A 14,237-nucleotide genomic window follows, 5' to 3' on the forward strand; every position below is an offset into this window, starting at 1 on the left:
AAACCTACCAACTTACTTTAAAACATCAGTCTTCATGTGTTTCACAAATTAGTCATAAAACATAAAGGTTTTTGCAGCAAAATTTGGAAATTTTTGCTGCACTCCCAGAAGTTAACCATATTTGTAAAGCTTGCTTATGTCTAAGTGGATAGATGTTCTAAGGAGACCCACGTTTTCTAAATCCAAGTTCTTTCCTAAGGCTAATGTGGAAATTATTACTGATCTATTCAGAACCTAAGGAAATAGACACGTTCCCAAGAAGAATCCAGGTATAGACACATACAAAGATTTGTTGAGGAGTGTTAGGGACACTGAGGTGCACAGTGTTGCATAAATAAATAAATAACCCTTGTTTATTTATTATCTGACAATATTGATAAATGTGTCAATCTGTTAATAAAGTTTGGATCTTGAGGCAATACCTGTTGCCACTACACCACCAACAAGAACTCACAGGAGAAGTGGGAACAAGCGCTTGGTTGAGGGATCCTGCCTTTAATTTTGTCACAGGCTCAGACAAGGTCATCCTTGAAGGTTGCAGAACCCTGAGCTCTGAACTTACGTAGGTCCTGGTCTGGGCTCAAGGCAACCTCATGGCTCATCACTGCTAGGCTGGTGGCTCCCAGGCATCACAGGAGATTTTTAACATTTCCGTAGAAATGCTCTAAAGTATAGAGGCCCCTGAGACCCTAGGTATCAAATACGAGCCCACTTGTTAGATCCAATGTGTTCAAGAACTGATGATTCTCTAAGGGAGAGATTTACTCTAAATAATCTATCAACATAGTGACATGTAGTGTAAAATTTTGATTTAGTAGAAACGGAGAATAGAATGCTGTTTGTCAGGGACTGTGGGGAAGGAAAACTGGGGTAATAATGGTCAAAGGGTACCAATTTTCAGTTATAAGAAATTCTGAGGATAAAAAAACATGGCATAGATCTTAGGCATTTTTTTTTCTTTAATATGCTTTTTATTTGAGAGAGAGAAATATTAATGTGAGAGGGAAAAATTAATCGTCTGCCTCCTGCACACCCTGTACTGGAGATCAAGCCCACAATCCAGGCATGTGCCCTGATAGGGAATCAAACTTGGACCTCTCAGTCTATGCTCAATCCACTGAGCCACATTTGCCAGACCAGCATTCTTATTACACACATATGCATACCAATTAACTGTTTGAGGTAATGGATGTGTTCATGATCTTGATTTTGATGATCTTTCTATGATATATATGTATATAAACTTATCACATTATACACTTTCAATGTAAACAATTCTATTCATGTATTCATCAATGAAGTTTTTAAAAAAACTGTTGAAACCAAAACTTTGTCAAAAAATAACTTTGCTCTTTTGTGTTGGAAATGAGAAAAGGTCTTTTTTCAAAATTAATTTTATGAAATTCTATTTGTAGAGCAAGAACTATCACCAGGCACCATGCTGGGCATTTTGTCTATATCTGTGGTTTTCAGCCAGGGATGAAGTCTTCCAAACAGACAAATCTTTGTCAATGTCTGGTCACATTGTTTATTTCAATCAGGAGGAAGAGGTGACTGATGTCCATTGGGTACAGGACAGGGGAGCTGCTAAACAAGCTAAGATGCACAGAATAGTCTCTGACAACAAATAATATTCTAGCTCCAAATTTTAATAATACCTATTTCATAAAACTCTAGTCTGTCTTACCTACTTCCCAGTGTTCTGCAGACTGAGGATCTCAGTATCTCCATATGTCTGAAATGGGTATATACATTAAATCACTGAGAGAGAGACAGAGACTAATATTCTCTAAAAGTCTACCCACTCTGCACAAAGTTCCTAATTATCTGTATTTTCTGTGTCTCATCTTAAACTTTATAAAACATATTTTATGAGTATAACTTTCATAGTTTGGGAAGCTATCTCTTTTTTGCTATGCAGTGTCAATCTCTCAACATGAAATTTTGAACCCTTCTCAACTCTGCCTACCTTAGTATATACATTTTGTTTTACAAGTGAACTGAGCATTTAGTTTCTATTGTAGAAAGGGGCCTTCTTGCAGTCTCTTTTTGAATTGAATGCTGAAGAAATCTTCACTTTAATTAAAATGATAATATCACCATTTAAAGGCTAAAATACTTACCAGATACACATAATAATGGCCTTCTTTGTGGCTTAGTGAGCTGTTCTACTGCAAGAATGCTTCTTCCACACTTGTTTCACTTAGAGAAAGGAGAATGCAGCTTTTCTAAAGATATGAAGTCTGACTGCTTCTGTGAAGAACAGTTAAAGAAGGTTAGGCACCTCTGGCTGAAAAAAACAAAACAAAAATTTTTGTGTGAAAACTTTCATAGTGTGACTGCAAGTCCCACTAAGTTTTCCTGAGCCAACTGATTCAGTGCCTGCATCCAGTTGAAGAATGTGGATAGCACAGAGCTGCAACAGAAATAGAGTAGGTAAATTCTGCTGTGCACCCCATGAAGTGTGTCCTGAGAGAGCTTGGAAAAAGAGTGTTGGAAGCAAAAATCTAGGTGGCCTCCCTAATCCTCATTCCCAGCTAATGATCTTGCTTTCTATATCACCAAGAAAAACAAGAATTTGCACATGGCCAAACCATGTGTATCTTATTTCTATGCAGAAAGTCTGCATCCTCTCCTGCTAATTTGGATGGTCTTGTTTCTCACATAAGTAAATCCATCCATCAATATATTTGATTTTAACCCTCCCTTCTCTAGTTTTCATCATTGTAATAATTCTCTTTCTTGTCTGCAGCCTAAAACCCAGCACCCCTCTCTCCTCCAGTGCACTTTCTCCAACTCACATATAATGCTTTTGATTTCCCCACAATAAAAGCTTTACTGCCCCCTCATATCTCCCACTTTATTTCTCTGTGGCCAATTGGTCAAATTTCTCAAATAAGTGATCCTGTTAAAAATGTAAATAAAATCATATAACTCCATTATCCAGCTGATTCTCCAAAATCATTTTTAATTTCAGTTAGAGTGAAAATAAAGCATTTATGATAATCAAATACCCCACAAGTTTGGCCTTCAGCTGCCTTCTGACCTTACCTCCCATGCTTTCTCCTGGATCTTAATTCACTTCTATTCATTGGTACTATTTCTTTTTTTGGTTGCCAGAAATGCTCAGGTTTCAGAGTCTCTGTATTTGTTGTTTGAGAGATTCTTCCTTCAAACAGTGAGAAAGATTGACTGGCCGGTGTGACTCAGTGGTTGAGCGACATCCCATGCACCATGGGGTCACTGGTTCAATTCCTGGTCAAGGCACATGCCCAGGTTGTGGGTCTGATCCCCAGTTGGGGGCATGCAGGAGGTGGCCAGTTGATGTTTTCTCTCATCAATGTTTCTATCTCTCTCTCCATCTCCTCTCTCTAAAAAATAAACTAAAATAAATAAATAAAACAGTGAGAAAGATTATTTCCTCTCTTCCTCAGTTCACTGTTAAAATGTCCCCCTTGTTGGTAAAGTCTTCCTTGATGACCCCGTGTAATGTAACAGCCCCTTTTCCTTCAGCATTCTTACCCACCCCATCAATATTTTGTTCTCTATTTTGTGGGCCACAATCTAATGTTATATATTTCTTTGTTGATTGGTGGTTTGTCTATAAGAATGCAGGATCCATGAAGGTAGGGACTTCATGGTCTATTTCATTCATTGCTATATTCTCTATACCCAAAAAGTATTTGACACATGACTGACAGGGGAGAAGATTGAGGTAGGGTGGTACACAGTAACTAGGCATTATCTCGGCAATGATGGAATCAGGGACATCACTTTATGATTGCTATGGCTCTGTGACCCTGACATTTTCATCACCTCTAAGGGGTTACACCTATCAAGCATGTAAGTCTATCCTAGTCCACAGCCATGGGTCCTCTTCATGGATAATGCTCTGGGGACTCCATTCCTAGTATTTGTGCATCTCTTCTTCAATTAATTTATACCAAATGTCTTTAGATAGAATTTGAAGAAAAGGTGCTGGTTTGAGCTATCACAGTGCCTAGATAATTTCCCAAAGAGCATGAAAGTGGTATGATGGACCTGCCCACCATTTAATTTGCATATGGACTCAAACCTCTTCAAGAGCTAGAACTCATCATCCAAGACAAAAAAAGCCCATAGTCAAGGTTAACCTAGAGTCAAAGTCTTGATTTTGGGATGTCACACTATTCCCAGGGAAAGTAATTGTGTTGCTCTGAATATCAAGGTTTTAAGATGCTTTGTGACAAATCAGGGGCTCCTCTTCTTTTTGTACTACATTCTGATAATGGACTGCCAGCACAACTTCTTGGACACAGAGATAAACTGAGCCTCTCTGAACCAAAAGCTGAGTCATAGAGGTCTCCTTTTCAAACAGTGTTCCCTAGCTGGGCTAGCGGCTCAAGGGTGTTCAAGATGGTAATAGCAGTTCATTGAAGATGACAGCTCTTCTCACACATTCTTACATTGGTTCGTACAAACTTTCAACGTGCCTGTTGGCTCCATGCATATCAGTTTCAAAGAACAAACTCTCCCTTCAAGATCAGAGAAACCAGTCTTCCAACGGTGGGCCAAGGGCCCTTGGCACCATCCTCTGAAGGCAGAAGTGTGCCTGCATTATTCGCAGGACACCCAGGCCCTCCTGAGGCCTCAGCACAGGACTCAGCAGCCAGAGTGCAGTCTCTGGGCTCTGCCAGACATCTTCCTTCCACAGAGAGTTGTTATATACATAGGGTCCTTTAACACCCAAGGCCCCAGACCTTAGTCTAGGGGGGTTCTTGACCAAGTGCAAGACCTTTAATGCATGTGAGAGAACCCCCAGTGGATGCAGCAGCAATGCCAGATCTATCTACAGACGCTGTGAATGAGTAGGTTTGCTTTTTATTTTGTGTCAATGTTAGTTTTCAGCAGCCAGGTACAAGCCAGTAATGCAGAAGAAAGTGCACAAGTAAAACACAAGCACATTTGAAAGAGCTCCTGGGATCGTCCAGAAATTCTTGAGGAACATGAGGGGCAATTTTTGGCAAAACAAAATTTACAAAGTCTACCAGACACTCACTCAAAGGAGGTCTCACTTGACTGTAGTGAAACCATCATGAACTAGATGTCAATGAATTTTTAGACTTGACATTGTCAATGCCCCTCTGGATAGAACCTCCATCTTTATATTTCTATTTATGCATCTTTTAAAAAATGTATTCATCTGTTATACTTCCTGCAATAAATAATTAAAGTGAGAGAATGGATAAATTCATAATCAAAATTTTGCTGAGGAAGATAGTATCAGGAAACAGGGATTGAGAGGATCCTAAGGGGGACTTTGCCTTACCAACAGTAAAACCTGCGGGACTGTGAGGGGAAGGAGAAGAGTTCACTCCTGTGCTGGTGAAGGGCAGGAATATTCTTGACATTGGTCTCAGTAGACACTGAATTTCTGTGAAAGGAAGCTCCCTTCTCTCTCATGGTTCACTGATGAGGGAAGACTTCTTCCAGCATACTTTGTTCCATGTCGTCTACTTACAATTTCTAAAAATCTTTATTTAACATGACATTTGCCCTCCCAATACTTCTGGGAATGCCTCTTATCTATAGCGTCTGATTAGGAATCTACACTTTTGATTCGGCCTTTTTCTTAACAAAATTTCATGAGAATAATGCAGGAAGGCAAAAGGCTTGCACAGTCTCTAGTCTCACTGAAAATGGAAATATACACCAAATAGTAATTTTTAAAAAAAGAATGGAGGAATGTCACTAAGAGTTTCTTATTTACGTTTTCATTTCTGATACCTGAAGCCTCTGTTTACCTTTCTGCTGTGTGCCACCTGTCCCCAGCAGATGTCTTCTTTATTAATCCTTCAACGGTGACCATTGCCAGTTAATTCCCTGAAGTTTCTTAGCAAGAAACTTCTTTCTTTCCTAAACTTATTCTCTCTCTCTCTCTCCCCCTCTCTTTTTCTCCTTTTCTGACATTTTAGTTCCTTTGATGTCTCCATTTTTCCTTCCACAGACAACATTCATGGAAAAGAATAGGATTCCAAAATTCTGGGTCATCTGTTCAGTTGATTGACATGCTCCCAGGAAACACGCCGCCTCATCTGTGATTGGCTTTTGGACCCAGAGAAAAATTCTTTGACAGAAGAAATAAGCTCAATTTTTCCTTACTTTTTAGGGGGAAAACAAAAAACATGTAAGAAAACTTAACTTGTTTATGTCATATCAATTTAAGTATGTTAAAACACAGTAGTCTTACGTTTGTTGTTACTGCCCTCTAAATGACCTCAGTGCCATAAGATAATCTCTGATTGTTGTTCCTTTTTGTCTGGCTTGGAAATCACATGATGTGATCATAAGAGTGAATAATTCTCTGTCCAGCTTATTTGAGAAAAGTGTCCCTGAGTCTTCATGTCTCTATTCACCCCCTAGATCAGAAATTTTCAACCGTTTTCATCTCATGGTCTACAGAAACCAATTACTAAAATTCTGTGGCACACCAAACATCATATTTTTTGCCAATCTAACAAAAAAAAGGCATAATTTTGATTTATTCACACTGGATGCCTATTGTGGTGGCTGTTGTTATTTTTTCTTTTATTTGACAGTCTAAGGGAAAAGAAGTCTGTGCCCCTGACTAAATAGTCAGGTATTGCATGTTTTTTAAATTCTGGTGACACACCTGTTCAAAATTGCTACCCTAGATGGAAAGCCCTGTGAACCTGTGTCTATTTCTGAATTTGAAGGGGCAAGAGATACTTAATTACAATGCTTTGATCACAGTTGAACTTCGTTAACAAGTGACCTTGAGCTAATTACTTAACTTCTCTGAGTCTTACATTTCTAATCTAGAAAATGGGAATTACACCTCACAGGACTATCTGAGATTCAGGAAGTTAGGTCAAGGGCATTTTATACGCTACTTTACATATAATTTGTGCTCAGTAAGCTTTAGATTTCATTACCCCACATTTAAAAGTCTTTTTGTGCCTTTCTCTAAGGTTCAAATAAAACCTTTGGACTTATTTCATTACGTCCTGGTTTGTTTTGAGAACTTATCAAAACAATGAATATAAATGTCAAAACAGCTCCTGACATAAAGTTCTTGATAAGTGATATTTATATTATCTTTTTTAAAAATAAGTTTTCTTTATTGATTTTGGAGAGAGAGGAAGGGAGAGGAAGAGACAGAGGGAAATATTGATGAGAGAGAACATCAATTGGCTGCCTCCTGCATGCCCCTCCCTGGGGATTTGGCCCACAACCAGGGCATGTGTCCTGACCGGGAATTGAAGTGGCGACCTCTTGGTGCAAGGGTCAATGCTCAACCACTGAGTTACACCAGCCAGCTTATGTTATTATCTTATTATGTTTCATTATATAGCCATACCTGTCTCTCCTTTCTCCTGATTAACCTGTCTGAAGAGGCAAAGATCCCTCTTGGACCAGTTGAGCCTTCAGCAAATGGAACTTCCGGTGTCACAATTGGAAGCTCTGGCTCAGATCAAGCAGAAAATAGGGAATAGAGAGATCCATGGCAGAAACACAGGAAAGGTTAATTATGGAAATCAAAACTTGCCCTATTTTTCTCCATCATCACAACCTTTACAACTCATTGGGAACATTCAAAGACTTGATGAGAAATGAACAGATGTCCTACCTTTTTATTTAATTGTGTGTAAGGACTAACTGTTTTCCTTAAATGATTTTTACTACAGTTCATACAAGGAAGAGCTCTTTCAAATAATTCATAAAACTTGAGGGACTAAATCACAGAACTTCAGGATTAATGAGAAGTAAAGGTGTGAATCTTTCTTACATGAAATCAGAACACTAAGTACAATGAAACATCTTTTTTCTAAATGCCTTATTTTGTCTGAGCCCCAAATAAATTAAACTACCAAGCCCACAGCTGATATATGTTATAAACCTGTGCCATTCTTAGGACCAACTCTTCCCCAAATCTCAAGATTAATATCATTAAACTCTCGGAACGGAAGTTCTAAAACTTGCCAATGAAGATCAGTAATCATTTGCTAAAGTAAAACTAAAGATGTAAATCTCAAAAGGAGTAATGAAGGTGATAAGGATTAAACAATAATATTTATATATACCCAGCTCTTAGTTTGTGGCCAACATTGTAGTAGGTATGTTGAAAGCATTTTTTTTTTTTTTTTTTTAACACTGAAGGGCCACTTTTACCACCTTCCTTCCAGCAGCATCAAAGTATTCAAAAATGAGAGTAGAAAAGCAGGAGAGTCATTATATTAGATTCAAGCTCAGGCGTGGAAATTGACCCCTTGGGGAAACCAGGAAGAAGTAGGCAGTTGTTAGCTTATTTTCAGTCTGTTTAAAAATGTTATCTACAGTTCAACATTTAGGATTTAGCTCTGTCTCCCTAGAGACTACTATTTTCCTTCTAAGATAATTTTCCTCAAGCATACGTGAGGGAAAAGGAGTTTTCAAAAAATACTTATCAGCTCAGTTATACTTACTAGAGTACAAGTATTTGTCCAGAGAACTGAACTGTCAATACATTCTAAAGGAGGGCTATTAGGAGTTAAGATATGAAGTTCCATATATTGTGAAAAATACAATAAATTATGCAATAAATTTGATCAGAATTAGGGGTCTTCCCACATTGAGGTCTTAGATTCTTTAGGTTAGAAAGGCAGAAAAAAATTACACTATTTTGCCTAATCAGCTCTTTAAGTTAACCCAATTTTAATACTAAGTTCTATATTTGCAAAGACTCATAAAATTGATTCCCAGAGGTTTTACTTACTGGCTCAGGAAGGCGTAGAACATTCATTTATTACCCTAAACCCAGTGGTATTTTTATGAAATCCACACAGTCCCCCCATGTATAAGCTACAAACAAAATAGATACAGATAGATGCATTTTCCAAAAATAAAACTTTAAGTGCTAAAATTTAAGGGTGTGGTATCAAGGTAGAAAAAGAAGACTAAGAAGAAGCAATTTCAGTGATCTATGGAAAATTATGAAGAAAAGATAAAGTCAAGAGCTCTAAGTAAAACCAAGTGGTGGTGTGTATGTTTGTTGTATTGGGAAATCAAATAATTAGTTCACGGATCAAGAGTAAGTGAGAGGAAAGTTTATTTGAAAGATAGACTTTCAGAGTGGGGAAGGAACCCAAGTGGGTTGCCTGTGGGGCTTCCTTATCTAGGAGTAGATATATGTCTTGCTAGCTTCTGATTTGTCCTTTCAAGGAATTCTGCCTCAGCAACATCCATACATTTTATTGTGTTTTCCACCTAAGTGGATTCAGCCCTAGGTCATATATAGGGGCCTTAGTAGCTTTCCTTTTCTGATCATTTTAATTTCTGCCAGATAATTGGTGAGGAGCAGGGGAAACACCCTTGGAGCAACCCTATGCTTGCTTTTGGTTTATTTTGCTTTTGGTTTATTTTTCTAAGTCCAATTGTGGATGTCTATAATCCTTTTTTTAATTCTTTTTTTTTTTTTTTTAATCCTCACCTAAGGACATTTTTTTGATATTTTGTTCAGATAGAGTTAGAGAGAGAGGGAGAGAGAAACATTGACATGAAAGGGACACATCGAGTGGTTGCAACCCACACAACCCAACCAAGGCCAGGGACAAACTGCAACCGAGGTACATGCCCTTAGCAGGAACCAAACCTGGGCCTCTCTGGACTGCAGGCCAACGCTCTAACTGCTGAGCAAAACTGGCCAGGGCTCTATAATCCTTTTGAAGGTGACCTGCCTTTCTGCAATAGAAACACACCCTATAGTTTTGCAGAACTCATTCAGCAATCTCTTTGCCTTACTTAAAAGCAGCTTCCTGTTTTTTTTGTTGTTGTTTTGTAATTGACCTGCACTCCTTCCAGGGGCTACAATTTGGGTTTCTATAAATGGGGTCTGGGAGTTTCTGGCCTGGGAACACAATGTCCATGTTAATTTCAGTTTTACTTTGAGATCTGGAGTTGAAATAAAATTCCAGATATGCTGTGTGCTGCGTTGCCTGTTCTGAGCTCCAATTCATCTGCAACTTCCCCAGCCTCCCTTTCGCATGACCCAGTCTCTTGCTATCTAACTTGCTTCTATCTCCTCATAATCAAATTGAAGAAGAGAAACGAATAACAATACTGAATTTTTAAAAATTGTATTGAATTTATAAGGGTGTCAGTGGTTAATAAAATTATGTTTCAGGTGTACAATTCTATAATGCATCATCCATATATTGCATTGTGTGTTCACCATCCCATCACCATTGATCCCCCTTTACCCTCTTCTTCTTCCCCCCACCCCCTTTTCCTAAGTGCCCATCATTAGATGACAGGAGGACAAAATAAGAGTTTCCTCCTGTTTGTCTCTAGACACCGTTTACTGGGAGGTTTGCTTACCCATCTTAAATATCATTATGGGAGAAGTTCCTCTAAACCCACTTTTCTGAAATATATGATAAAGAATCTTATAAAGGGGTCCTCAGGAGATTATGGAGTCAAATTGACTCCCAGAAGATTGCACACCCTCTGTGAATTAGAATGGACCACCTCTGAAGGCACCCTTGATGTCCCCACAGTCCAGGCTGTGTATAGGGTAGTCACTAGAAACTCTGGCCATCCAAACAATTTCTCTACATAGACAAGTGGTTTGAAATAGCCCAAATCAGGCCTCTTTGGGTCTGATTCTGTGTTATTAGTCAGGGACAGTGTAAGATCCTTGAGGCACAAGTTTAAAGGAAGAATTCATAGTGAATTAAGTGGCCTTCTACAGTGATACCTCGGTTCTCGAACATAATTCGTTCCAGGAGGACGGTCGAGAACCGAATTGTTCGAGAACCGAAGCAATGAAACCCAGTAGGAAAGCGTGACTCCACAAAGCGTGACTCTCTCTCTGCACTCACACTGATGACGCAAGCAAGGCGCGCTGGGCCGAATGAACGCCATTCGGCTCAACTTGGCTCATCTCGGAAGTTCGAGTTCCAAATATTTGTTCGGATTCCGAGACAAAATTTTCTCGAATCTCCATTTGATCGAAAACCGAGGCGTTCGAGAACTGAGGTATCACTGTATATTATAAGGGATTTGGAAGAGACCCCTCCACTGCCATATGCCCTGCTAACTAAGGATGGGGAACCTCACATGCCCTAAAGCCCACCTCCATCTATCTCACTCCCACAACCAGCCACTCTGCCACCAGAACCAGGATTGCTTGACTCAGGGTTGCAAAAGTCAGTGGGAAGATATCTCAGGTCAATGACTCAGGGACCAAAATCCCCAGCAGCAATGCATTTACCATTGTAGGAGACAAGGGGTCCACAGAGAATGAGCCTCGATGTGACCCTACAAGAGGGGGAAGCAGTCTTCCAGACTCATTGCCCCACCTGGGTCGACTGTAGCAGGTTGTTACAGAAGTCAGAAAGTGATTCCAGATCCAGGTGCCAACTGGACATCTAGACGTAGAATCCTGGGCATGAGAGGCCTTACCTAATGAGGAACCCTCAGGGAGACCCACAGACACAGAGAAATGGGAGAGGGCAGGAGAGAGACAGATAAATGCACAGAGGTGAAGCCAGAGTTTAGGGCATACAGAGAGAGGCCAGGAAAACTGCAGAAGACAGAGGCAGGGAAAGAAAAAAATACAGGAGAGAAGACTTTGCAGGAGCGGAGCCATTAAGCACTTCACCTAAGCTAAGGGGCAAGTTTTCTCCATCTTGTCTGAAGGTCCCCAGCCCCTCTGAAACTCTGCTTCTGACCCTGGCACTAGTCTGAGCCCCAAGCTACAGAGAGGAGCTTTCCACAAAGCCAGGGTATGAGGGATGTCTTAGACAGACCCACATCCCAGGAGGGCTGGATGGACGGCAGGCTGTGGGGAACACAACGCCATCTGCTGCTCAACACTGTGACCTTCCCTGGGCTGGTGTGGCTGTTCCTACTACTGCTGGCTTCCCTCCTGCCCTCAGCCTGGCTGGTGTGGCTCAGTGGTTTAGCATCAAACCATTCACCAAGAGGTTGTTAGTTTGATTGCCAGTCAGAGCATATGCCTAATTGTGAGCCCAATTCCCAATGGGGGGCATACAAGAAATAAAAAAATAAAAAATAAAAAAATGAATGCCCCAACCACCAGCAAGAAAAACCGGGAACTTCTGCTCCACCCAACCGCAACTGGCCAGACAAAGGTTTCAAGATCACCCAAGGCAAACAAATGCTAGGGGCCAAAAGGAAACAGGCAGTCTGCACTATTCTGTTTCCCACTTCCGGTCGACCCATTGGAGAATTGATTTCTGGGAGTAGCAGGGTACTGTCGAATATGAATACCCAGATTTTTACAACTGCCAAAACCCTTATATGAGGCCCTGAAAGGAGAAGAAAGGCACACCTTGTCTGGGGTCCCAATCAAAAGAAAGCATTTGCAACTATAAAGACTAAGCTCATGTAGGCACCAGCCTTAGGACTCTCAGATGTATCATTGGACTTCAACCTGTTCATGCATGAAAACAATGGAATAGACCTGGGAGTCCCAAACCAGGAATTTGGGCCATAGCAGAGACCAGTAGCTTACCTTTTAAAGCAAACTGACCCAGTTGTGGCAGACTGGCCAGCTCCCTCCCCTGGGAGGAGGAGATTGTGTTTCCAGAGAAACTCAGCAGCAGTGTCCTGCCTGATTTGGACATCCCTGCTAGACTGTGGTACCATTTGCCTTCCTTGGGGAGATGCTGTTGCTAAAGCTGGAGCAAGACCCGGGCATGCGGGTTGAAGGGTTCACAATTCAGTACCTGGGTCAGACGCCTGAGCTGCTGGGTGGGGCAGAGCCAGGCACCCACCTCACTGGCACCATCAATGGAGATCCAGAGTTGGGGCATCTCTGCACTGGGATAAGGGAGTCCTGTTAGGGGTGTTGCAGTATCAGGGGACCAAACTCCACATCCAGTCCCTGGAGGGAGGCACCCCTAACTCTGCAGGGGGGTCTGGGGCTCACATCCTGTGCCTGAAGAGTCCCACCAGTGGCCAGGGCCCTATCTTCAGCATAAAGACTCATCTTGGGAACCCCAGACTCAGCCTTGAAGAGCTAAGTGCTTTGCTTCCCTAAGTAGATTCATGGAGACTCTGATGGTGGCAGATGACAAGGTGGCAGCATTTCACGGTGCAGGGCTGAAGCGCTACCTGCTCCCAGTCATGGTGGCCGCTGCAAGAACTTCAAGCATCCGAGCATCCACAACCCTGTCAGCTTGCTGTTGACTCGGCTAGAGCCTGGCAGCCTCTGGGCCTGGCAGCAAGGACTCAACACTCCTGAGGACTCAGACCCAGATCACTTTGCTGTTTACCCATCAGGACCTGTGTGGGCTCTCTACCTGTGACACCTGAGTATGGCTGACGTGGGCACTGTGTGTGACCCAGCTCAGAGCTGCAATCCATGTGTCCGTCTGAACAGGCCTAGGAGTGCCTCTCATCATGTCATAGCTCCTGTGATGGCTCACGTGCATCTCGAGGCATTCTGGTCCCCCTGCAGTGCCCACTTACAATGGCTACAGGCACTGTCTCTTAGAAAAGCCAGAGGCTCCCCTGTACCTGCCTGAGGCTTTCCCTGGCAAAGACTATGACACAGACCACCAGTGCCAGCTGACCTTCAGGCCCAACTCACACCACTGTCTGCAGCTGCCATCGCCCTGTGCTGCCCTCTAATGCTCTGGGCATCTCAGTGGTCATGCCTTGTGCCAGACCAAGCATTCACCATGGGCCGATGGCATCCCCTGTGGGCCCTCACAGGCTTGCATGGATGGCCACTGCCTCCATGTAGACCAGCTCCAAGACTTTAAGATGCCACAGGCTGGTGGCTGCGGTCCTTGTAGATCCTGGGCGGACTGCACTTGGAACTGTGGGGGAGGTGTCCTGTTCTTTTTCCAGGACTGCACATGGCTGAGGAAAAAGAATGGGCATAACAGGAGGGAGGAAATACAATGAGAAAAGGATGGTGGATACTCCCAGACCACAGAATCTACGTGCCAGAAAAATTAGCCCATCGGTTTGTCCTCCAACATGAACTCACCAATCTGGGGGAAAAAAAAAAACTGCCCTAGAAGCCTTATTAAGCCATACTACCTGATTGCTTGAGTTCCATCCCTCTGTGCCTTGGTCTCCCAATGCTGTATCCTCTGTGATCAAAACAACACTAGACAAGGCCCCACCAGGCCCACCGGGATCCAACACTGCAGCCAAGCACCCTTTGAAGATCTAGAAGTAGACTTCTCAGAAATAAGACCCAGTAGAGGAAATAAGTATCT

General features: G+C 41.9%; 1 pseudogene; it reads left to right on the forward strand.

Moving 5' to 3' along the window:
- The window catches only part of LOC118641105, a 29,713-nt pseudogene extending 15,796 nt beyond the window's left edge, over window positions 1–13,917 (forward strand).
- The last annotated feature ends 320 nt before the right edge of the window (window positions 13,918–14,237 follow it).

The sequence above is a fragment of the Molossus molossus genome, unplaced genomic scaffold (assembly GCF_014108415.1).
Source record: "Molossus molossus isolate mMolMol1 unplaced genomic scaffold, mMolMol1.p scaffold_m16_p_25, whole genome shotgun sequence".
Classification (NCBI taxonomy): domain Eukaryota; kingdom Metazoa; phylum Chordata; class Mammalia; order Chiroptera; family Molossidae; genus Molossus; species Molossus molossus.